Source organism: Halyomorpha halys, unplaced genomic scaffold (genome assembly GCF_000696795.3).
Source record: "Halyomorpha halys isolate HHAL.00 unplaced genomic scaffold, Hhal_1.1 Scaffold1423.1, whole genome shotgun sequence".
NCBI classification, from domain to species: domain Eukaryota; kingdom Metazoa; phylum Arthropoda; class Insecta; order Hemiptera; family Pentatomidae; genus Halyomorpha; species Halyomorpha halys.
This window is the reverse complement of record NW_027114458.1, coordinates 21,967-45,896: the sequence shown is the minus strand read 5'-3', so window position 1 is coordinate 45,896 and position 23,930 is coordinate 21,967. Positions and strand designations below refer to the sequence as shown.

The 23,930-nt window shown below is 30.5% G+C and overlaps 1 protein-coding gene across 1 annotated transcript in view; it reads right to left on the bottom strand.

The window, feature by feature from the left end:
• Nucleotides 1–18,550, bottom strand: part of LOC106689655 (ATP-binding cassette sub-family G member 1) — a 101,893-nt gene extending 83,343 nt beyond the window's left edge. The window contains exon 1 of the mRNA XM_067051640.1: nucleotides 18,503–18,550. The gene's annotated coding sequence lies outside the window, so the exon portion shown is untranslated. The remainder of the gene's footprint in view (nucleotides 1–18,502) is intronic.
• Between the last annotated feature and the right edge of the window lie 5,380 nt (nucleotides 18,551–23,930).

The following is a 23,930-nucleotide window of genomic DNA, read 5'->3' as shown; positions in this document are numbered from 1 at the left end:
AAAAAAAAAAAAAAAATTGAATAAATTATCATCTCTGAATTATAATAATATAAGCGAGATGAAAATAAAAATCATAATCATTTTTCGCTTTTATTCAAAGCATTTAAGAAATCTATAAAGAAGAAGAATGGTCAGGGTTGTGGTCAAAAGAGAAACAAAAATAGTTTACAACTATTTGGAAAATAAATAGTTGTAAACTATTTTTGTTTCTCTTTTGACCGCAACCCTGACCATTCTTCTTATAAATTAATTTCTACGGTCAACTATATATACATATACATTTAAGAAATCCATTGTATTCATTTGTTATTTTAAGATTAACTCAAAAATAAATTGGACGATTATCTATATAAAAACTGTAATCTTGAATCTAATATCCCCGATTTTCTTTGAGACAAACAACATAACAACCGCTGGTTACTTAAATTGAACTAAAGAGTTAGACAGCACATTTTTAAGAAACAGCATGCCAAAGGGAAATATAATAATATTTGAGATAAATATTCTAAATTCTTGTGTTCCAAATTTGAGCAGTAATCCATAGAATTAAATGGTAACGTTAAAGTGAATCTTCAGAAAAATATTTTCCCTAGAACCAGGTAAAATTCATAATCATATTTAAACCTATTCTTGACAAGGTAACATAGGTGGTACCGTATAAACATTTTAAGATATTCGATATATGAACATCAATTATGGATATATGAACAACAATCGATCGGTGGCTCGCGTACTCTAGTTTAGTAGGTTTAATTCTTTTAGTTAAAAATAAATATAGTTAGGCAATACTAATTTAAATTCAAGGGAACATGCAAAGACAGAACAAGATTAATTCATTGCTTTGTTTTGATAATATTATGTCTTATTTCTTAATTCGCTAATATATTGTTCTTGTTGTTTAAACTCCATAAAACCTTTCTAGTATAAAAATTAATGACGAGTTTAATTAACAAACTAAATCAGTAAGTGTATTAAAAACCTTTTCTTTTTGAAATACTGTTCATTTCGTCTAAAATTAATGGAAAAATTATTTTTTTCCATTTATTGGTATAAAATAATATGAAACAAACATTTTACGGAGCGAATGAATTACAAAAATAACGTGATGGCTCAATTAATTGAATAATTAGAATAAGTGATCTAAATAACATTATTTACTGAGCAGAGAAACGTTCATTGATATTTGAAAAGCTTTTGCAATTTAATTTTCAATGGAAAAAACTATAGTAAAATATCTCATTGTAGAAATTGAAGTCTGTATGTGCTTAGATTTTTAAATAACTTATTTAACCACAACTTCAACATCAGGATTCTGAAATAAATTATTACTTTTACTTAATAAATCAGCAACAAAAACTACTCAGAAATAGACAAAACACGGGATCAACAGTACTTACTAGGAAATACTTCAAGGTACTACATTTCTGATAACTTCATTGAGAAACAACAAAAGTCTGCAAAACAACACAAATTTTCATGACCACACTGACGTAACAAGTATAATTCACATATTCGAAAAAATGCGGGGATCTGGGACGGCTGCAAAAACAGAGGTTTTAAGATACCATAACATTTAATAATTATATATATTAATATTTTTTTTAATCTGTTACTTCTTTCAAAAATAACCGGAAAGTTATTGGCTATGAATAATATTTAGCAAGAGGTAATTGAGAAAAAAATTAAATCGATAAAATAAATAATGCTGGCTGACATGTTTGAAATTCAAATCGAAATCCAAAGTGACCTATATAAGCACTTAGCCTTAAGAGAACAACCTCGCCGCAGGCCAGAGAGAGTGATTGCTTGTGAGGAGAAATAATTTCTTAATTACGAAACCAACAAGCTTAAGGAATCCATCCAATCGTCAAATTACTACTCAGGATAATTATCATTTGAATTTCTTATTCAAGAATTCTGAATCCCTCCCAATCAGTAAGTAGCTCACTGTCAAGTTGCTCAATTTGGGCTCCAACCAAACTGTAGATTAAGATTAGCAAAGCGCAACATTCACCGCTATGAATCTCACACCGTATGTCAACCAAAGCCAGAACAGTTTTAAATGGCAACGCTTCTCATTATTCTACTTTCCATGAAACACCGAAAAGAATTGTAATGGAATTAGTATTCGTTATAAAATGCCCAACATACAGTTATACGTAACCGAATAATATTGGCCACGTGCCCAAGGATTTTTGCCAATGCCCCCCAGGAGCCGAGAACAATTTTCTTATATAATTTAAATTTTTTAAATTTTATAGTATTCCGCCATTAATCTGCTTGTATTCAGCGGTTATTCATAAGACGATCGATATGTTTTTCATGAAAAATAAGAACAAAACATTGTTGCATTGTTTCTAATGACATGAAAGGAAATATCCGGCATTTACAGAAACCGCATTGTTAAATAAATTTAAATTACAAATCAGCCCCTTAGGATACTGTTTCATATCCAATTTTATTATCACAATTAATATTAAAGTAGGACAATCAGGCAAAGTATAATTAAATATGTTGAAATAAAATATTGATTGAATTAGAAAAAAAAATAAATCGATGCTATTAATTTATGAATAAATTTAACCAAATATCTACTCCAACATTTTGGCATTTTTAGCTTTCTCGCTACCAAAATGTATATAAAGCTTTTATATATGTAACGGCTTATTTGATTTGGTCTAATACTGCAGGAAAGATGGAAATGTAAAATGGAAGTTACACCCACAACAGTCAGTATTAAATAAATAAATTAAATTATCATGATTACAATTTTTATTTATGAATATATATTAATACAAAAACATTGTATCAATGAGAATATAGTTATAACCAATTTTTGCCTAGCTCCGGTTACATTCAAAACGTATTTTTGGAAGATAGATCCCCAATATGGTTAGAGTATAGATCTGAGTATTTTCTCAAAATATTTTCGTATCCCTAACTTAATCAGAACACAATGCTTTAGTAGCCTGATCTCTATTTCATAAGAATCTGCCGATACCACTTCCAACGGTACTGCAGTTGAGTGTTACAGCTCCCACGCCAAATACTCCTTATAACGAGAGTTATAATGTAATTCCATATAAGTAATTTTTTTAAACTTAAAATAAGACAGGAACACGAGGTAAGATGGGTAATATTTACACCGATTATTTTTGGTCTCATTATCTCGCTTAGACGTAACGCGCATTGATCAATTAACGACGGACTCATGACAATATTTTCTCTGCCGAATTGTAGTACCAGAGACCACTGAACCTCGAATAAGGCTACATCCAAGTATAATTATTAACGATTCAAATTCCAAAAATGATGTTTTTTTACAATAAAAGACAACTTGTTTTAAAGACGAAACACTATGATTAGGAATCATGATGTTACAATGAAACATTCAGATTAGGAAACACAGGATCCTTATAATCTGAATCAAACGTACGATGATGGCACTAATTAGCTACACTTATAACAAGGTAACCCAATCAACTCTAAGACAACCCAGCAATATGAACAAGAACTTTATCGTATATCATAATTGAGTATCTTATTCTCGAATAGATGGATTATTTTGGAATAGATGACAACTCATTTTAATGATAGGAGGTTGGATTAACAAAGGAGAGTCGATTGGCAGTCGGCGTCTATATCTAGAATGACTTGCAAGAGATCAATCAAAAAATACTGCTAGACTACCACGCCAAGAAAGAAAAAGGTAAACAAAATTTAACCTCTGATCCTTTACAAGCAATTAAGATAAGATTTTTTTAAAGGTTGATTGTTCGTATGAGTGCCTCCTCTTAAGAACTTAATTCATCGATTCCTACAGCCATCAATCGATAAGTACCCCGGCTACGAGCCACTTACTAATAGCACTCGTTGGATGAAAGCTAATCTTTGGATATTAGTGCTTATCTTGAAGCTCCTATTGTTTCCCACCCGCTTTTTTTATTCGATCTCTTTTCCTCACGTACACAATAATTATATACTTTAATACTTTTGATTAAATGTAGGGACTATTTCTTCGTCTAAGGAAATTTTAATTTCTACTTCAATAACATGCCTAACATTGGATCATCACAAAGTTCATTTCTCCAGTACTAGGCACATACCGTTAAGAATCAAATGAGTATGTATTTTATACTTTGTCAAATTGTGACAGACTAGAGTTTTAATACATAAATACAATTTTTTGTAGATCAACCTACTTTTACTGGGATGTTACGGTTACTCATATATATATTTTTTTTTAATATTTGTTTATTGCTATTTACAAATGTACATTATAATACATTTAGTAAATGTGACCTAAGTTAAATTGGAGTGTTACAGGCGTGTAGAGAAACTACCCATTGGCACTCTAATGACATTTTACATTAGCTGGTCTCGTGGCCATCTTCTTTTCAGGCGCCTCGGAGGATTGTCAGGAATGGAAGAGGATGCAAGATTAGAATTTGAGAGGTTAGAGAGTTTATAATGGAAGGAGTGATATCTGTTTCGGGCTAGATCGGTTACATAGGGAACATTAAGGTCTTTATGTATGATTTTATTTGTGACAAAGTAAGGAGCATTGAGGATTTTACAAAGGATTTTGGATTCTAAGGATTGAATACGAGAGGAATTCAAAGGGTTAGTGGAGTCCCAAAGCTCAACTCCATTTGTCCAGTCAACAAAGTTTAAAGTTTGGATAAAAGGAGTGAAATCAATCAATGATAATGTAGAATGATAAGACTAGACAATAATAACCAAGGCCATCAGTATTTTATAATGGTTTTTATTAAAACAATCACAAAATTCAGGTTACTATCACATGAGTAAATTTCACTGCTTATTTCGGGTGTTTTGATGTATAATAATGTTGAAAAAAATAATATCGTAATACTAAAAAAATTTAATTGTTTTTGTAAAAGTACATACTACTAAAAAACACTGAGGTAGGTAAAAAAAATAGACCATATACATTAACTAGTTTCAGTTTCAACATTCAATTTAATAAACGATTGGTTCCAACTAATCATCTAAGGCCAGCTAGTCCCTAGCTCTGATTTAATCTGTCGCAACAGATACAGCCTTGCAATGTATCATGCATGATACCTTGTAAATAACACAACAGTACAATTATACCCTTAAAATACAAACCACTTTACAGTACAAAAAAAATAAAATACAGTAAATTTACAAGTTGCAAGTAATAATTAGAGCTCCATTTATTCAATTATGGAAATAGCAAAGATAAAACGTCACATTTATATTCCAATAAAAGAGTAACGAAAAAGACCCTTTCGTGGAAGAAATCCAAATAGTGCCCTTGGCAATTTTTTTTTTTTTATCCTAATTTTATGTAATCAAATTTACTTTCCAGTCGCGTGAAAAACCGTATTTCATTTTTTTCTCGTTACTCTGAAACAATGCATTCTTTCAAAAAGATCACATAATACAATGTTAAAGTTGAACAAATTTACAATAAACACTGAATATGTCCGAATGTTATGATTGAAATATTATAAATGAAACTTAGTAGGTCTTAGTAACGGTGAATGAAGTTTCTTTTGACGGTAAATTCAACATTACAACCTCTTATAGTTCTTCTTAATTCAAGAATTTCTAAAAGAAAGAGATGTTACAGAAGAATGGTTCTCATAGGAAATATAATTTTATTTCTAATTAGGAATCATTTGCCTGTAAAAAATAATTAGAGTATATCAGGATGAACAAGGAGAATCGAAGGCTTCTTATGATGAAGGTGCATTAATAACTAATACTTAACTTACGATGGCGGATTCTTCGGGAAATTCAATTCTGTACAATTTTATTATTTGTTCGATTTAAAAAAAAAACAAACAGACAAAATCGTAAAAATACCGATATAAAAACACTTCAAAATTGGATTTTCTTTAAGAGTCCTCCATAGAAAATATCTCTGCCTACTGGAAATTTTAGATATTAGTGCGCTGGAGGGAAAATGGAAGAAGTTACGACTTCATTACCAAAAGAAACTACATTAACGGTAACAGACCAACAAAGTTTCATAAAGAAATCTCGAAAAATAAGAGGTTAAAATCGAGTCTTGAAGGCCCTGTATACAACCGCAGAGAAACCCATTGTTGGTTTTATCCACGTGCAGCAACTATTTGATAGGACTACTAAGAATGTTTATCATCACAGTTTATTTAGATAAAATACGATTCTATTTTATTATCTAGTTATCCAAGTAAATCCAACTAAACTCAGATTATGACCATGCTCACCAATCATTCGATTGGACTATAATGACTGTTTATCTATATTAAGATAAATCAATTTATACTATCTGAATTCTCCGATTAAATACATACATAATAGAATAGCAACTCATTGAAGTAATTAAAACTCATTTTTTATAAAACAAATTAAATCATTATTAAATAAAACCCAATCTTGATGGACACATTAGGCCAGACGATAGCAGACGATTAATTACCATATGATAATAAAAGAAAAATAATTTGCAAGAAAAAACAGATAATATATCAATTAATTGAGAGCACTGATAGCAATTTTAATGAATAGATAAGTCCGAAAGCGTTAAATAGCCCGAACTTAAAATAACATCGCAACAGTTCGAACAAGGAGGTTAAGAAATAGCAAGTATGATTTCAAAGATAATTACAGTAGGAGTCTGTCGAACAAGAATTAAATAATCTCCATAGAGCTGTAATCATGGGCAATAAAAAAATTCTATGGGCATTCATTATTGTCATCAAATTATCAGATACAAAATCAAGGCCTATAAACAGATATCGACCATGAATAATCGAACCCAATGACATGCGATTAGGCAATCAGCCACCGGTTAGTAGTCATCATTAATGGTTTTTCGAACACCAAGGCGTACGAAGTATAACGAAAATTATTTGCAATGACTCAACTGTGGCAAAACAACGGTATAATAATTATACAACTGTAAAGCTAAACACAGAACCCACTATACTATCTCAAAGCTATGTTCAATTTTTTTATCAAAACCACTGCATGCGTACTTCACTCCAAACATAAGTATTTATACATAGCGTACATCAGTAAATAAATCAGAAAATTTCAGGAATCTATTTGACACTCCTGAAAAATTCCCAACGCTTATGAAGATTCATCCAATTGAGAGGTTTCTTAAGTAATTTAAAAAATACCATGTATTGAAATGGACAATGGATTGAATATGAAAGTGTGTATATCATGGATTATTTGGATTGAATTTACTGAGCATAGGCCTTCAAAAGATGTGAGTTTACAGGGGAATCTATGTCACCACAGCAGAGTACAGATGGCGTTTTAGCTTGCAAAAGATGGAATGATTAATTTTGCCAGACATTTTAAATGTAGAAAAAGTAATTATTTAGGTTTTTCCTCAATACCTGTCTTTTAGTGCAATTTATTCATAACAATGTTATAACCAATGTTAAAAGCGTTACATTTCCTGTAAGTTCCATCCATAAAATGTTGGAAAATCTCGAATAACTTTTGAGATACGGAGTCATCAATATTTGCAAACATGTATTTAAAAAACATATGAACCTATCATGAAGAGGATTAAATTTCTAACAAGATTCATACAAAATACTTGCAATTATTCCCAAATAGATATCGATAAATATTGCAATAACAATATCAGTAAAATTGGACTGAAAATTTAAATAATCATCCAAGGTTCCAATTAGTATTCCTGGAATGTTATATTATCTTTAATGAATATAAATGTAATATATTCATTCCATGCCCAAAATCCATACATAATGAACATTTTGTACGTTTAGTTCCTGAGATTCATGTAAATTTTTTAAAAATGTACATTTTCAACAAATTAAATCAAGTATAAAAATAAATAATCAATTTTAATTTAATGATATATAACAATATTAAGCCAAAAATACTTTTTAATATAGTTAATATTTTATAACATATCATAAAATAAATTTAATTATGTATTGCCAGAAATGCAATGGAAGCTATTTGATTGGAAAAAGTTCTTCTTTTTCTCATTGTACGAGCGGAGAGATAAGAAATTCGGATTTTAGCGGGAGAGGTAACACATATGACCTATTTGAAAATCAATTCCCAACCTCCTTTTTTAAGCTATCTCTACTGAGTTCACATACCAACCCCTTGCCTCCTTATACATCAGACCAATTTCCTTGGGCAAGAAATATTCTCACCACAATTTCGTGGCACCCCTGTAAAGCTAAAAAAAAAAGGACGGCACAATTGTGTTTGGAGCGGTTGAATATCCATAAAAGCAGTGCAAAATAAATGCTGCAATGTATATGTTCTATATTAATTTTAACATTTTTTTGTAATATTTTAATAAAGTTACATCCCATTGTACCACTGCATTAGACAATCGGAAGGACAACTTTGTACATTTATTTTAAATAACACCTTTCTGTTAGTCTAATTATTTTCACCAATCCTATGATATCCGATTTTGTAAAATATAGAAGAGATAGAAGGAATTCAATTAAAAAAAAAAAGTCAAGAATTAATAAAACAATTAACTTTGGATTCGTTAAGTTTATTATTACCCATTAAAAATCGGATAATGGTACTTTTTGTCACAATTGAGGTGAAGAATCAGCTCCTGAGGTTTCTTGGTTTTTACCTGCTACACTCTGTATGAATAAAGAAAGAAAGGCAGAGCTCTTCACTCGTACCTGATGTGTTTCGCTGTTTATTAAGATTTTTTGTTCTTAGTCTACTGTTTTAGTCATTCCTTGACTAAGTTACTATCGAAGACCTTAAAGGAGAAGGCATATGTGACAACAAGTATTAGTAATTCATAAATATACTCGAAATCAATAAACTACAAAACCAGTTTTCAGGAATGGATTATTGTATCCAGGTTCGCTCCTTCGTCGGTCAGTCCCAATGAGATTCATTTGATCAATAATTCCACCTCAGCGACCGAGACAGGAAGGAACCATTTAAGGAGGACCACAGTCCAAGATCCAAAGGCCTTGGGTTACACAATTGTGTTAATGAGCAGTTAAGTAACGTATAGATTGCTCATTCAATCCAGAACACCGGTAGAAATTTTTCCTCATTAACAGCCGATTCATGTCCAATTATTTAACAGCTCTACTAAACTATAGTCTAAAAAGTAATATTTTATTTATGCACTAGTTTATTAGTTAGTACTGTATAATTTATTACTTAAAAGACAATAGAGCAAAGAAATTGAACACTGTCGCATATCATATTTTCTAAATGCACCACAACCTGAATTAATACCCAAAATGGTCATCGATAAGTTTCGTCACTAGTCAGCTTTCTAACGTCATGTCGGAAGAATGTTGTATACTGACGACAGTATATTTGCACTTGATTACAGGACCAGATATTCATTAATAAGCAACATCCAATAAACTAATAAATTGCAGAGTAGGATATATTCAAACATAGGTATATAAGTATATATAGTCTAATATATAATATAAATACCTGTTTCTAAGCTTATTCCCCTGGCCCTAGTAAATAAGAAACTGTCCAAACAATGGCCTAGCTTTATCCAATATTTCTCTCTTACTATTATTTTATCATTAAATTTCTATTTTTATAGTAATATATCTAGCGTTGTATAGTTTAGAACGAAATGATTTTTTTTAATATTTCTATCTTTGAGATCCCTGAATTTTTGAAATCTTACTTCCATTCCTCGCAATGATTATTAAAATAAAGTTCAGTGTTAAACTTTAATTTTTTTTAAAAACTATTTTCGATTTTAATTATTCCTTGTACAGTAGTTGTTTCTCAAAAAATAGGAAAAACATTTTAAAGAAAGAAAAGTTAATAAAAATTGGTAGTAAAATACAAAAATGATGTTTTTGTTAACTTAATATTTTTTTATTTTAAGTGAATCTTTAAAATAGTCAGTTAAATTAGAGCTTTGTTAGCTTCTAGTAATACATCCATCGATCTAGAAGCTAATATTTTTTTAATATCAAATAAAAAAAAAATTATTTAAAGTTAATTCTCTTTTTTCTAATATTAGGGAATCAAAACGAAACAATAGTTTTATTTAAGGTATTAAACAAGAATAACAAAACTACCCAGGGCCCCAAAGGTATATCCATCTTGGGCCCCAAAAATAAATCTACGAAGAGCCTAAAAAAAATCCGCTCAAAGATAATATCCATCCCGGATCTAGAAAAAAAACTCGGACTCAAAACATTAATCTGCACTGAGCCAGGACGTAAGTCTTAAATATGAATTGCGGGGGCCATAGAGTGCAGAAGGCACTACTTTAAGTCCATGTTCATTGCAATGATAGGATTTCACAAGAAAGTATTTGAAAGCATTGTGGGCTTTCGAACTAAACTTTATGGATTTGGGAACGATTTCGACGGCATATGCTGTCCGCGGCTTATGAAGTCTGCAGAGCATATCATAATGAACTACGCCGGCTTTGGGGTACTAAGAGCCAAATTGCTGATACAAACCAGATTATACGTTCTTCCGAGGAACAATTTCACTCAGCTAGTTAACAAGATGAACTGACCAGTCTACAAAGATTTTGCAAACGAATCCAATGATTGATTAACTTAATCAACATAATTGAAAAACCCAAACCTAATATTGCTTAGAATAAAAAATAACACACGGAAAAAGTATTTTTTAATTAGAAAATAAAATGCGAAAAGCTGAAAAAAAGATCGAAGCAGGTCAGACTAAACCGCAAAACGTTATTTGTACAATGATAGCCAACCTTATCTTCCTTGTTGACTATCTGAATACGATCAACAGCGTTATTTCATTGTATGTATACTTTGCGACCTAGGAATACCAAATAAAACTAGGCCATTCCTGACAAATATGGTTCAAAGTCTGTAGTAAATAGGGCAAAAAGCCACTAGAAATTAAATTAGACATTCCGGGTAGATTAAATTGGAAATGACTAAATGGCATCGCCCTATACATCAATGGGAGGTGTAAAAAATTAAAAGGTCTGTGGACCACCTGAACTAATCAAGGAGCAGGGAATATCACGGGTAACTCCTATCCCCATCCTTCAAAAGTACTTATGATGCTTAAATAGGAAATGAAACCACCTGTATTACAGAGGTATCAGGGATCTGTGTTACAGCCATTTTGTGTTTACATTTAACACAAAACAAACAAACAAAATGGAAATCATATAACATATAAGGATATAAGCATAGAAAGTTGGCTAAGTGAACATATATTGGACAATAGAAAAAATTAAGTACTTTAAAAAGAGTTCAGTACTTTGTAAGAATATACTGTTTCTTGAACAATGGTGTTTGCAAGGAGGTGATTTGTTCACGCCGAACTGCCGCTGGGTCGACCCCGGAGGGCTCCCTGAACCCAGAAGGTTGACTCACGGCTACAGTAACAGAATAAATAATTATCTGCCACAGCCTGGGAGTAAGTAGCACAGTGTCTAATCCACAGAACCACGCTGATCCCCCAAATTTTATTATTTAAAATGTTGAACTAACCAAAAAAAAAAATTAAACAAATAATGACACAATTTTTATCCCATTATTGCTGAGATTTATTTAATTAAAAAAATATATATATATATATGATGAGGTTTATGAACATGCGTGAGCTGTGTTCCGATGTACACATAGATGGTTGTCAAACCAGTCGCCGAAGGTTTTCCTTGACACATGTCCCTGTACAGTGTCAGCATTTCATATCATATCGGGCTATATTTAGAGTTGATCTAAATTAGTTCTCAGGTATGAGCTTCCTTTGTTCCAGATGAAAAGAAATAGTCATCACATTTGCCAATCTTGACGGAAGCCACTAAGCCCAGAAACATTTCCTCGTTTGAAATAACATGTTTCAAAGAGAATAGTCATGTTGACCTTCTCTGGGCCTTAATGCGACCTTCACTTATTCAATTGTTAATTGTTTTTTGACAATAGCAACTAACTAATAAAGCTATAGTCCCAGTCATTAAAAAAGACTAACTAATAACATGAGATCCAAGATGGAGAGGACCATAGCTTTGTTTTCCTAATCCCAATACTCAGCAATAATACTTTCAAAAAAAAGAAAATTAACTATAATTTCAGTTATAAATTGACTATAAATTATAAATCATTTAATCGGCATTTATTCCTACATTAAACTCCATCTTTTTAAATTGGGGAATACTAGGATTCCATCCCTATAATTTTCTGACCCCCCTCCTCCCCAGAATAAAATCACCACCAACTAATATACTCAAAGGGATAGTAAAAAAAAAGTAGAAATCTAATAAAAAATAAATAGGATACTAATAAACAAAAAAAAATAAGAATCAAGATGTCACATGGAGTGTAATCACAGTCAAAGCTCAACTCTGTATGTCCAGATTGGCCTTTTTAGTCATATAGATCAGTCTTTTGTAATGTGTTGGAAGTTTAGACCGTTTGTCTAATAAGTGCGGTAATAGTCGAAATCGACGTGGAGTTGCCTGTCTTTTCTTGTTGTGTGAGGATTCCAGGTTAAACGGTTACATGGGTTTTTTATTTTAGTTTTTCTTTATTTAAAACTACATTTCTTTCCTTATAAAGATATGAAATCGAAAAAATATATGCAGTTTAGAAGAGTGGAAATTCAGCTATACAAAAGTGACAGTAACGTTTGGATTGGAATAACATCCTGCAGAATTATGCATGTTTACGTCAGACATCGGCAGAAAAAAAAATTCTCCATAAAATTAAGTTTTAAAATTTCTTATTTTAATTTCTATGACAATTCTTTTCAATAATGCTAAACGTGAGTAAGACTCACTTTATCCAAATAAAAAATATTGGGCCTATTTTATTTAAAGCATATTTTGGTTTCTGTAAATTGTCATACATTTAAATTCATCTAAATAAAATTAGATTCAGCAGACATTTCGGGACTTTTTTACTTAAACTCCAAAATGGTGATTCTTACCGAAAACTTTCGTATTTTCATTATTTTTTTCAAGCTTTCCATACAATAAGGTAAATATATTGTTACCAAATAAACATTAAACTCATACAGAGGCAGAAAAAGTTAACAAAATTGATAAAATTATTTAATTTTTGTTCCCAGGGCGAATTGGTGAGAGACACCAAATAATTTTACCCGGACCTAGGTTACATTGGAATTACATGGTGATCCAAAAGAATCCAATTATAATAATAGTTTTGCAGGACTCAATATCAATTAACTTATTTTTGGATAATGGCCTTAAACGATTATCCTATCATCCCGACTAAATTCCAAGACAGTACATATCACATTCTCCCACATTTTACAAAATCTGACTTACGATAGCATGTATCACAGAAACGGCTATTCTAAATTAAAATTATTAGAATGAAAAATTTTCATGTTCAAATTTTTTGTTCGTCAATAAACTTGTATTTTGATTTTTCTCAAATATACATATCTTAGTGCCTAACAGAACTATTTGCAGATCCATTAGAACACATAACAGTTATCTATACTCTCAAAATGTTACTCCAATACCTAAAATAATGCTTATAATACAGCAAAACAATGCATTAATAACCACAGGGCCCAGGATGGTTCGCCAGGAGGGCCAGGATTCATAATAAATTACAAACTAATACTATTAGTCTAGTAGATTTTTCTTAATTCAATTACACCGACTTGTACAATAGTAATTTGTACTTTCGTATTATTTAATTCCTGTAATATCACTAATAGTCATCCCTATCATGAAAAAAATAAGTATTAGTATTATTACCACACTAGTTTCTACACTTGTACTATCAACTAATACTATTAGCTTTCATTATGAAACAGGGCCCTGGTTGGAACCAAGACGTCGCCAAACAAACGGGAGAGCTGGTTGATCCGGATGCAAAAGAAAAATGTGTAAAATAGGGCTAGTTCAGGAGCCAAAGATGCACAAGGTCTTTAGAGCCAACTGAATATATATATATATATTTTACAAAACAAAAATCTTTAGATAGATAAATTGATTTAATTCTACAAACCCTTTTTGAATTTTTAATTATAATCGCAAATTTGTGGAAGCCTTCCTGTGAATTAGTGATGTTTCAGTACCCACTCTATTTATTTTATTTACGCAGTTAGTTAATCCCAAGGACCGGTCAAGCAGTGTCCTACTAAACTGAAGTTTCCCGTTTTTTTAAAATTTATCTATTTAAAACACCCAGTATACGCAAGGCATTGTAATTATACGTCTGATACTAATAGGAATTACTATCAGACGTATAAAAAATATAACCTATACCGTCCAGTAGTAGCGGTAACTGAAAACATTTGCGATAAGCAACTAAAAATAAAATATCAGAGCGAATAAAATTTTCAGACAAAAAACTGGATAAGAATTCCTAAACACTCCGAAAAGGTCAATGCCCATCCATTTATCTCTAAGAAAAAAAATTGGATAATTAATCTATCACTAAGATTCAGGATAGGAGTCTCAAAGCTACAAAGAGCTCTTGCAAAAAAAATTAACTGAAACGAAATTATAAAATATTAGGCACTTCAAGCGGTTAAATACATTAAATAAAAGCTATATATTTAATATCTTAATAGCTATATAATAAGTCTCTTATTTAATATCAGAATAGCTTAATGATTAAAGATTTAACAGCCGTGAAAGACCTTAAACGTTTCAAGAAATCATAGAAATAGATAATTAAAGTACTACAATATAAGTAACAGGACAAAAGGGGAAAAAAAAAAGAAAATACAACAAGGAATACTGACGTATAACAAAGAAACCGATAAGCGATAGGATAATATTGATCAACCTTGGATGAGTGCAACAACCCAAACCTCACAAAACAGATTACCTCGGGTACCAAATCAAGGATCTTTGATTGACCAAAAATAGATAGGCACTAATTCACGTGGATTGTGACGTAAATACGTACTTATGCATCTACTTCACACAAAAAAAGGAATAACAATTTAATATCCCTGACGCAAAAAAAGTGTGACAAACAATATTCTACAAAGCCCTCAGTATAATAGTATTAATAAATTCTCGATGTTCAAAATTAATTGTAAAATAATTTTTTTTAAAAATTAAACAAATTCTATCGTCAGAATGTTAACAATACAAGAATAGAATTTCTGAAGGGATAATAAAGACAGATTGTTTTTTAGTCTTATAAAAACGAACTTGTGGAAACCACCTTTATTGTTAAGCTAGAAAAAATTAACTAACCTTCAAAGCACCATTATCAAAGAATTATTTTTACTAATTATAAATGATTAAAATTCAACATTGCATTGAGAAAGGTTTAAAAAAAAAAGCATAGAATCTTCCAGAAAATTATAGCTTACCAAAGGCTTGAATAAAGAGGTGAATCATGTGAGGAAAACACATAAGATAAATCTAATCGTTTTGAAACAAAAGAAATGGTATAAAACAAAAAAATAAGCTTTATCAAGCTCCTGAATCAATGAATTTCTTTTTAATAGCCTGACCTGTTTATAACAATGAAATTAATAAAAATAAAATAACAAGTAAATAAAAAAGGCTGAGGTACTAGCAAGTACTTAAAAGTGTAGCAAGATTGTTTGAGATTGGAATCTCAAAAAAATTAAACTAAATAACGACCAAAAAAACTATAATTAGAAAATATTTTGAGTTTTTTTTTTACGCTTGAAAAAGTATGAAAATTTGATAAATAATATCGAACAAGCTTTAATAACTTGAAGATTGGTAAAATCGAATATAAATCAAGTAATTTCACTTTTATTTTATTTATTTCGTTTTCGCTCAATCCATTAGAAGAAAAAGAGTAATCCTAAAAATTAATAAGGATTGTTAAAACAGAAACTTTCGGTTAATACTTTTTAAGTCAATTTATATTGAATGTCTCTTACATTGAGAATAGAACATGTCTCATATTAGATTAGGAGATAGACAGAGCTGCAGTCAAGGAGATCAAAAATAGTTCTTAGAAGAATAACCATGTATCCTTTGAGTACATTTCTACTCATCAATACGGCCCTGATGAACACCTAGATTGTGTGTCAAAACGTCAGAAATCAATAAATAGTTGAAAACTACTGTTCTTTTTTACTGCAGCCCTGACCACCTCCTTCAAAACATACGATCAATCAACTATAGATAAGATGTTTTAGATTATTAGAAAACCAACAATTTACTCTATTGATATTAGTAAAAATAGTTGAGCACGAAAGTATTAACATAGCGTAAACACTTGAAATAAATATTTTACCACTAATCTTTCGAATCTCTACAACATGATATGTTTAAGAAATTTCATCAACGATATACGTGAAAAAACATAATAGACAAGCTATCAATTATTTAGTCCAGTTAATCCCAAAGAGTTCGTCGCGGCTCCGCGGGGCGGTGCACCGTCATTAGGGCGCCAAAAAATATTCAATTCACAATTCGGCAATTTTCTTGAAATTTCCAATTCTCAATGAATGTTCAATAAATTGTGAATTAAAAATTCGTGATTAATTTATTTTTCAACTAACCTAACCACATTGTGGTTGCTGTCTCAGTATGGATATTACCGAAACAGTTTAAATTAGATATTTTATACTATCCCAAGGAAAATAGTAAGTATCTGTTTTTAAAATAGGTATTCGCTTATAAAAAGAAAAGTTCTCCAATTTTTCAAGAAAGTCTACATTTAGAAAAAAATCTGATGTATTAAGGGCGCCACGGAAAAAAACAATTATTTAGAGAGCCCCAAACCGAAAAAAAGGCCGTTATCTCACCCCAATTTTTGATTACTTTAATGACAACTATGTATAATTAATGGTCAAAATTGATGAGTCTGCCAAGTATAGGTAGGGGGAATAAAAAATGGCGGCTGTTTCAAAACCTTAAAAAACACTATTTTTTCATTCGGAGCTCTATATCTTAAAAACTACCAACAACACTAGAAAACCTAAGTGCACATTATTTAAAGAAGAGTAAATATGCTGAAATATTGGCCCTAAAAGAGATATTTATGTCCAATAGTTCTCGAGAAATAGCTTTTTAAAAAGCAAAATTTCTTAAGAATCTACTGAACGATTAGTAATTAGCTAATTTATTTTGAGAAATCTATATCTCAGGAACTATGTGACGTACAGATGTCTATTAGCACTCAAATTAAAGCTATATAATGGACTATAAAGAAGTTTATGACCTTTACCTTCGTAAGTATAGTACTTTTCATGATATTTGCTAAAATAAATTGATTTATAGTTGTTTGGACAATAAGGTTGATTTATGAGAAACTTTATTTCAGAAACCATTTGACATACAGATGTCTGCTAGTGCTCAAATTAAAGCTAGTTAAATTAACTATAAAATAGTTAATAATGTTTATCTTTGTAGAACTAGTAGTTTTTATGATATTTGACACAATAAATTCACAAAATGTTAATTTCTAGCTGTTTGTATAAAATGTTGGATTTTTGAAAAAATATATCTCTAGATCCATAAGACGCACATATGTCAGCCAACACTCAAAATAAAGGAAATTTAACTTACTATAAAGTAGTTTATGACGCTTATCTTCATAGGGGTAGGAGTTTTTATGGTATGCACATATGAAAATAAATTTGGCAAATAAAAATTTGTCCGAACAACTATAAATCAATTTTTATTAGCAAATTTCATGAAAACTATTACTCCTACGAAGATAAACATCAGAAACTACTTTATAGCTCATTAAATTAGCTTTAATTTGAGTGCTAATAGACATTTATACGTCAAATGGTTTTTGAGATATAGGTTTTTCAAAATCAATTCACTAACTACTGATCTTTCGGTACGTCCCATACAACATTTTTATGAAATGTTGCTTTTTAAAAAACTGTATCTATTTAACGTAAATAACTCTTTTAGGGCGCATATTTTAACAAATTTGCTCATCTTTAAATGGCGTTCTCTTAGGTTTTCTTGTGTTGTTCCTACTTTTTAAGATATGGAGCTCCGAATGAAAAATTAAATTTTTTTATCGCTTTCAGCCGAGTACAGAGCATACTCCACAAAGACTAGAAGCGTGTCAGTGAACAACGAGGACATGGTACGCGACTCTCACCTTCTTTCTAGAGACATCCTTCGCACGAAGTATACAACATTGTATCAGAGAAAATTTCGTGAAAGGAATGAAATAGGTTTATTCATGAACGAACTTTTCCAAGTTGAAACTAGAGACACCTTAAATTATAAAATACTATTCCATGAAAACTATGAACATTCCAATCAAAAATACTGAGACAAGCTGAGAATTTATGGCTATTATTTTACAAATACAAAGAACAAAGAACCAAGACTTCCAAACCCGATTATATTCTTAAAAGGCCAAAAAAAAAAGAAGTAGAACATAAGATTATGATTAACATAAGAACCTCGATTATGATTACTCAAAAGGAAGTTCTATGCAGTATTAATAATTAATAAATATAATAGTTTAGTTATAATGATGAAATGCACTCATTCACATTTATAAAAATGACATAACAAGCATTATTTTTTTTAACATACTATAATGAACTAACAACTAACCTTTTAAATATGACTAAGAAGACTTTTTTCCTCCCTCGTTTTCCTGGAAACAAAGATGATAAATTAGTTCATAATATAATAAAATAGTTCAGAATAATGTCTAAAAACACAACAAAGTATAAAAATGTTAATGAATTTTTATAAAACGGATTTAAGAAATTTGAAACATATTTTTACTGTAGTTCAGTATGCTCGTGGTGAGTACAACTTAACTTATTGCGTACAAATTAATTTATATTTTAAACTTAATTAAAAGCTACTTTTATTTTTATCAAACAGTAATCTATATGAATAAAAATGTAATGTTCGGGTGTTACTTATCTAAGATCCCCGGAAGTTCTTAACCGATTTGCACATTTCAAGATGTTTGGTGTTGTCCTGAGAACGTGCTTAGCCTAGAAATCCTGGATTTATTTAGTAGAAAATAAATAATAAAAAAAAAAAATTAATTCCCAAATTACCCAAAATCTTTTACTAAATAAAAACGACAATTCCTTAATTTAAATATGAATTTTATAAAAAGAACTACTGGAGAATAAATGTTCATCACATATTATAGTGAGTTAATTTTTGGTTTCAAATGTATGAGTTATCTTTATAGCTTATACAATGTTAGTATGTCCTCGAATTAAAATGAATTTCCATAGTGATGTGGGAACAGCTCGACTTCAAAAGATTGCAACGAATAATTGTAATTTATTGCAAATATGATTTTGCAAATACTTTGAGGAATACCTTTTTGAATACGTTTTGTTTTTTAAAGTTCACACAATACAAAAAAACTAATAACAGTAAGAGATGTTTCTATTCATAAAATTAGAAATATTTCCTAAAATATGGACATAATTTCAATAAATTATTTTCTGTGTGTCTCTGTATTTCATTAACATCTATTAAACAAGCTTGAATATATACTCGTTTTTCATTTGAGAATTTTGTCCATCTGTGAGTAACATTATCAATTAATTAAAATTAACATTGTATATTTTTGATGTTTTTTTAACGGAGCAATTTAAAAAGCCCGTACTTTTTAAGCGTTTTGAGAACTTTATTAGGAAGTACTGTTTTTAGAGCAACGGTTGTGCTAGAAGGTGATTTTTCAAGATTACATTCAACCACCATATGTTTCCCAAATTAAGAGTACCCACTTTTTAGAGCTTGTTGTGTTCCAGAAAGGCTACCGAAACCACAGAGTTTGCTCAGATTACGGCTAGTTTCCCTGCTACAAGATAACAAGAATAAACATTTTCAAAAATTAAATACACAATATTTTTAGCATGTTTATTAGTCAGGCTTCTTAGAGGAGGCTGTAAGTTTTAATATGTTTATTACTTAAACACACAGTACAACGATTAAATGGATTAATTACAACTAAAAAAATATAATCAATAATTACAGCTATTGAACAAATATACTTAATTAGTAAGAAGAAAGAATATAAAATATAATGTAAAAAAAGATTAGTGAATAATTAGTTAAAAAATTAATATGATAAGAAATAAGTTAAAAAACAAAGGAAATTAATAAGTAAAAAATCCTTATTTGTTTTCTCGTACTCTGTTACTGTTTCATTATTACATATATTTTAAAGTTTTAGAGACCTATATGCTAAGGTGTGCTATCAGTATTGTATTACAGATTCTATTTTCAAGGTTGGTCTAGAGTAGTTTAATTATTTTAGAAAAATGTTCTTGGATATTTTGTAAATACCTATAACACGAATACATTAGAAAAGTCATGCCAATAGGCTGGTCAAATAAACTGGCCTAGATTGAGTTTATTAATACGGGAAAGGTTGTTATTTATGACACGTAGGAGGCGACCTTCGAATGGAATCTCTTTCACTTTCCAGTCAATGCACTTGGGCGAAGTAGTTCGGCAGTGGGACTACTTTTTTTAAACTCTTGCGTAGCATCTAGGTAATTATAGCTTGTGATATATTAATTTCTTAACCATTAGACGCAAAGTCGTGAGTTCGAGGAAAAAAACAAAACAAAAAAAATTAATTTGCATTAAATTAAGGAAGAACTATAATTTGCATTTTCAAATTGCATTGAAAGTAATCGTAAAGATTTTGATCTTTGATTCTTTGATAAAGAAGTTGATCAACACACCCAATTATATAAAAGAAATAATACAAATAGTCTACCATGGAATAAGTACTCACGGGACACCTCTCAGGGGACAAAAATGTAGAACACTCCAACCGGGTTAATGGTCCGTTCCTCTTATAGTAGTGGGGATAAATATAACAAAATGAAAGAAACATTTGAAAACATTCTATAAAGATCCACCTTAAATTAATTTAAATAAAAAATAATAGAAAAAGAAATTGTCTCATTAAAATTCCAATAAAAAAGGCAATCCATTCATTCAATGAGATGGAACATCTCTAAAATTAAAATGAATAATTAAAAACACGATGGATTCATAAAAAATAGATAGCGGTTGAGAATTAATTTCCCAGGAGCCAACATCTTGAAATTAATTTTAAACATTATCCTTTGCAGTACATTAATTTTTCCAAGTTGATTTTTTTTTTGTTTTTTAAACTTTATTTAATTGATAAATATTACAATCTTCCACAATATTGTGGACAATAGGTAATAGTGGTGAATGATCACATTCATACTAAAATAAAATAAGAAAGAAAATAAATAAATAAATGAAAGGGAAAAAAAAGTACATAAAAATAAATAAAATATCTCTTAAAATATATACAGGATAAAGAAAATGAACATAATCAAACAATGTGTACGAAAAAAAAATATAATCCCTAGTTACATTTACACTCTTATATACAATATTTTCATAATCGACCTGAGGATCCCTGAGCCCACTCTATCATCCACGTGGGGTCAGGGGTAGAGCAGAGCCCAAAAGATCCCAACGCCTCCTTCTCGCCGCATCACTGGTAAACCAAGTAGAATTAAAATATGAATACATTTAATATGCTTTATCCTTTCTATCCTTCTAATATTTTTATCCTTATCCTAATTTTTTTTATTAATGCTTCATACATTTAGTCTATCGTCTGATTTCAATAACTAAACTAAGGAATAGCTGATATTCTTGTAAATTTGGAAATTAATGAGGCCGATTAAACATTTTCATGAAAATCGGAGGCAATTAAACATCGGTTGTAGCTTATATATATTAATAAACAATGAGAATATTGCAAGTGCAATATTTTTAATTTCAACTATAAAAATAGTTATTACGTTTATTATATCAGTAAATAATAAACAATAAAATATGAAGAAAAATGACACTTTATTATCACACTGTGTAATTCTCGGTTGTATTAGAATTGGAATCGGATAGTTTTTTTACGATGGTATTAAAGAGGTAATAATAGAAATATGTTGTTAATTACGATTACAATAGATACCTTCTGTCTTTTTGTAACAGTAATATTTTTAACGGTTATAAATTAAGGCATGGAAAAGGAAATGGCTGTATGTGCCAAAAAACTAGTTTTGAGAAAAGCAAAAAAAATAGATAGCTAGGAAAAAAATAGTTCAAAAATCATGGAAAAATTGCAACTCTAGGAATTAAACTGTCAGGACAACAGTTTCCCACAAGATAGGAACTTCCAGGCCCTGGGCCCTGTTTCATAATAAAGTACAAACTAATACTACTAGTCTTGTAGATTGAACTTAATACAGTTACACTGACTTGTATAATAGTAACTTATACAATCGTACTTTTTAATTCCTGTAATATCACTAATAGTCTGCCTATTATAAAAAAAAAAAGTATTACTGTTATTACCACGTTGTTTCTATACTTGTATTTATGGACCAATACTATCAGCTTTCATTGCGAAACAGCAGCTAAAACAAGGTATAGTTTTTTCGTTCCTGCACTATTTTTGGCAATCGCTTTCCGATTGTTTTACTGCCTTACTTGCAATGCCATTATTTGTGTTTGCAATATCATCTGCGAACGCTGATATTGAGACATTCTGATATTTGGCTTCACCAATTTTACGAGTATAAACTGAAAGCCAGAACATCAAGTACTTGGAACATCAAGAGCATCAAGAATTTGGCTCCTTGTCTGTAGTGAGGTTTTGTCAGAGCATAATCGATCGAACGATTTAACTAATTTTAATAAAAATAAATAAAAAATTATTATATAATTTTTAATATGTGTTAATAAACACTTCCCGTGGCCAATACCAAAGCTCTCGCGGCCCACCAATAGCCCGCTGACCATGCCTTGGAAACCACTGGAGCAAAAGGCGAAGATATGGTTTGATTAATAATGAATATGAACTTCTCATCTTCAAGGTATATCAGATCATAGTAAACAGTAAAAATACTACTAAGGATAATCCAAACGTTATACTATGGATCATTATTCATGAGTGGATTTGTGCTAAATGGATTTTTTCATAATAAAAATAAAGAAAGTCATCATTAAATAAATATAAACCAAGTGATTAATGGTGATAGTGATAATGGACATAAAAAGGCAATAATAAGTTGTTAATGAGCTAGCAGATCCCTATCCTGAGGACTATCAAAGAGGCCACGGCTACGAGCTACGAGGCTGCTAAACAAGAGGAAGGCCTAATGAAGGAATTGGTCCGAGAAATCTCCCTTCAGCAGAAGGGATCATGATTCCCGCTTTCCTATCGAGAGAGATAACGAGGAGGATCGAATACCACACAAGGTTCTGACCTCAATGGTTGCATAACTTATTTGGAACAGTCGTGTCTCCGAGCATTACCTAATTAGATGAAGTGGATGATAGGGGGAAAAGAAATATCAAGTGTCTTGAGTAACAGTATGATCGACAGCGTTTGGCAGCGAAGGTCCAAATGGCGGTTGCTTCAATCTTCTTACCGACAGTTTTAACTGATGGTAAAGGAGTGGCCAAACACGAGTTTATTCTCTCTGATACATTTTGTTTTAAATCATTACTCAATTCTTCGCATCATAATAAGTGAAACAAGCCTTCTCAATCTAATCAATATATAAATAATTCAAACTATTGTTAAATATTTTCAATTTTGTTATGTAAGTATAAATGGACAGACTAAACATATTCAATACAATCAAATTCAGAATTTCAGAGTTTCAAAATATTCACGCAATCTAGTTGAATAGTTTGAGGCATCAAAAATAAAAATCAGCTAACCTGGTTGCTCTATCTACACTCAAGTATCCCATGGCAACCATGGCGTAGAGGAAGCTAACCTTAGAATGAGGTTTGACCTGTGCCTGATTTGCAGGCTATCTCAGAAATGGTCCATTTTTAGGTTTTAAAAACCGCCAAACTTGGGTTTCATTAGAGCGTACACAGTTTTTGATGCATCCAAAATCGATAAAGCCCTATTTTTACCGTCTCGGTCCGCCGACTTACAATCAAGGGAGTTTTGAAACATATCAATTTTTTTTTAACAACTTCTTTAAAGTTC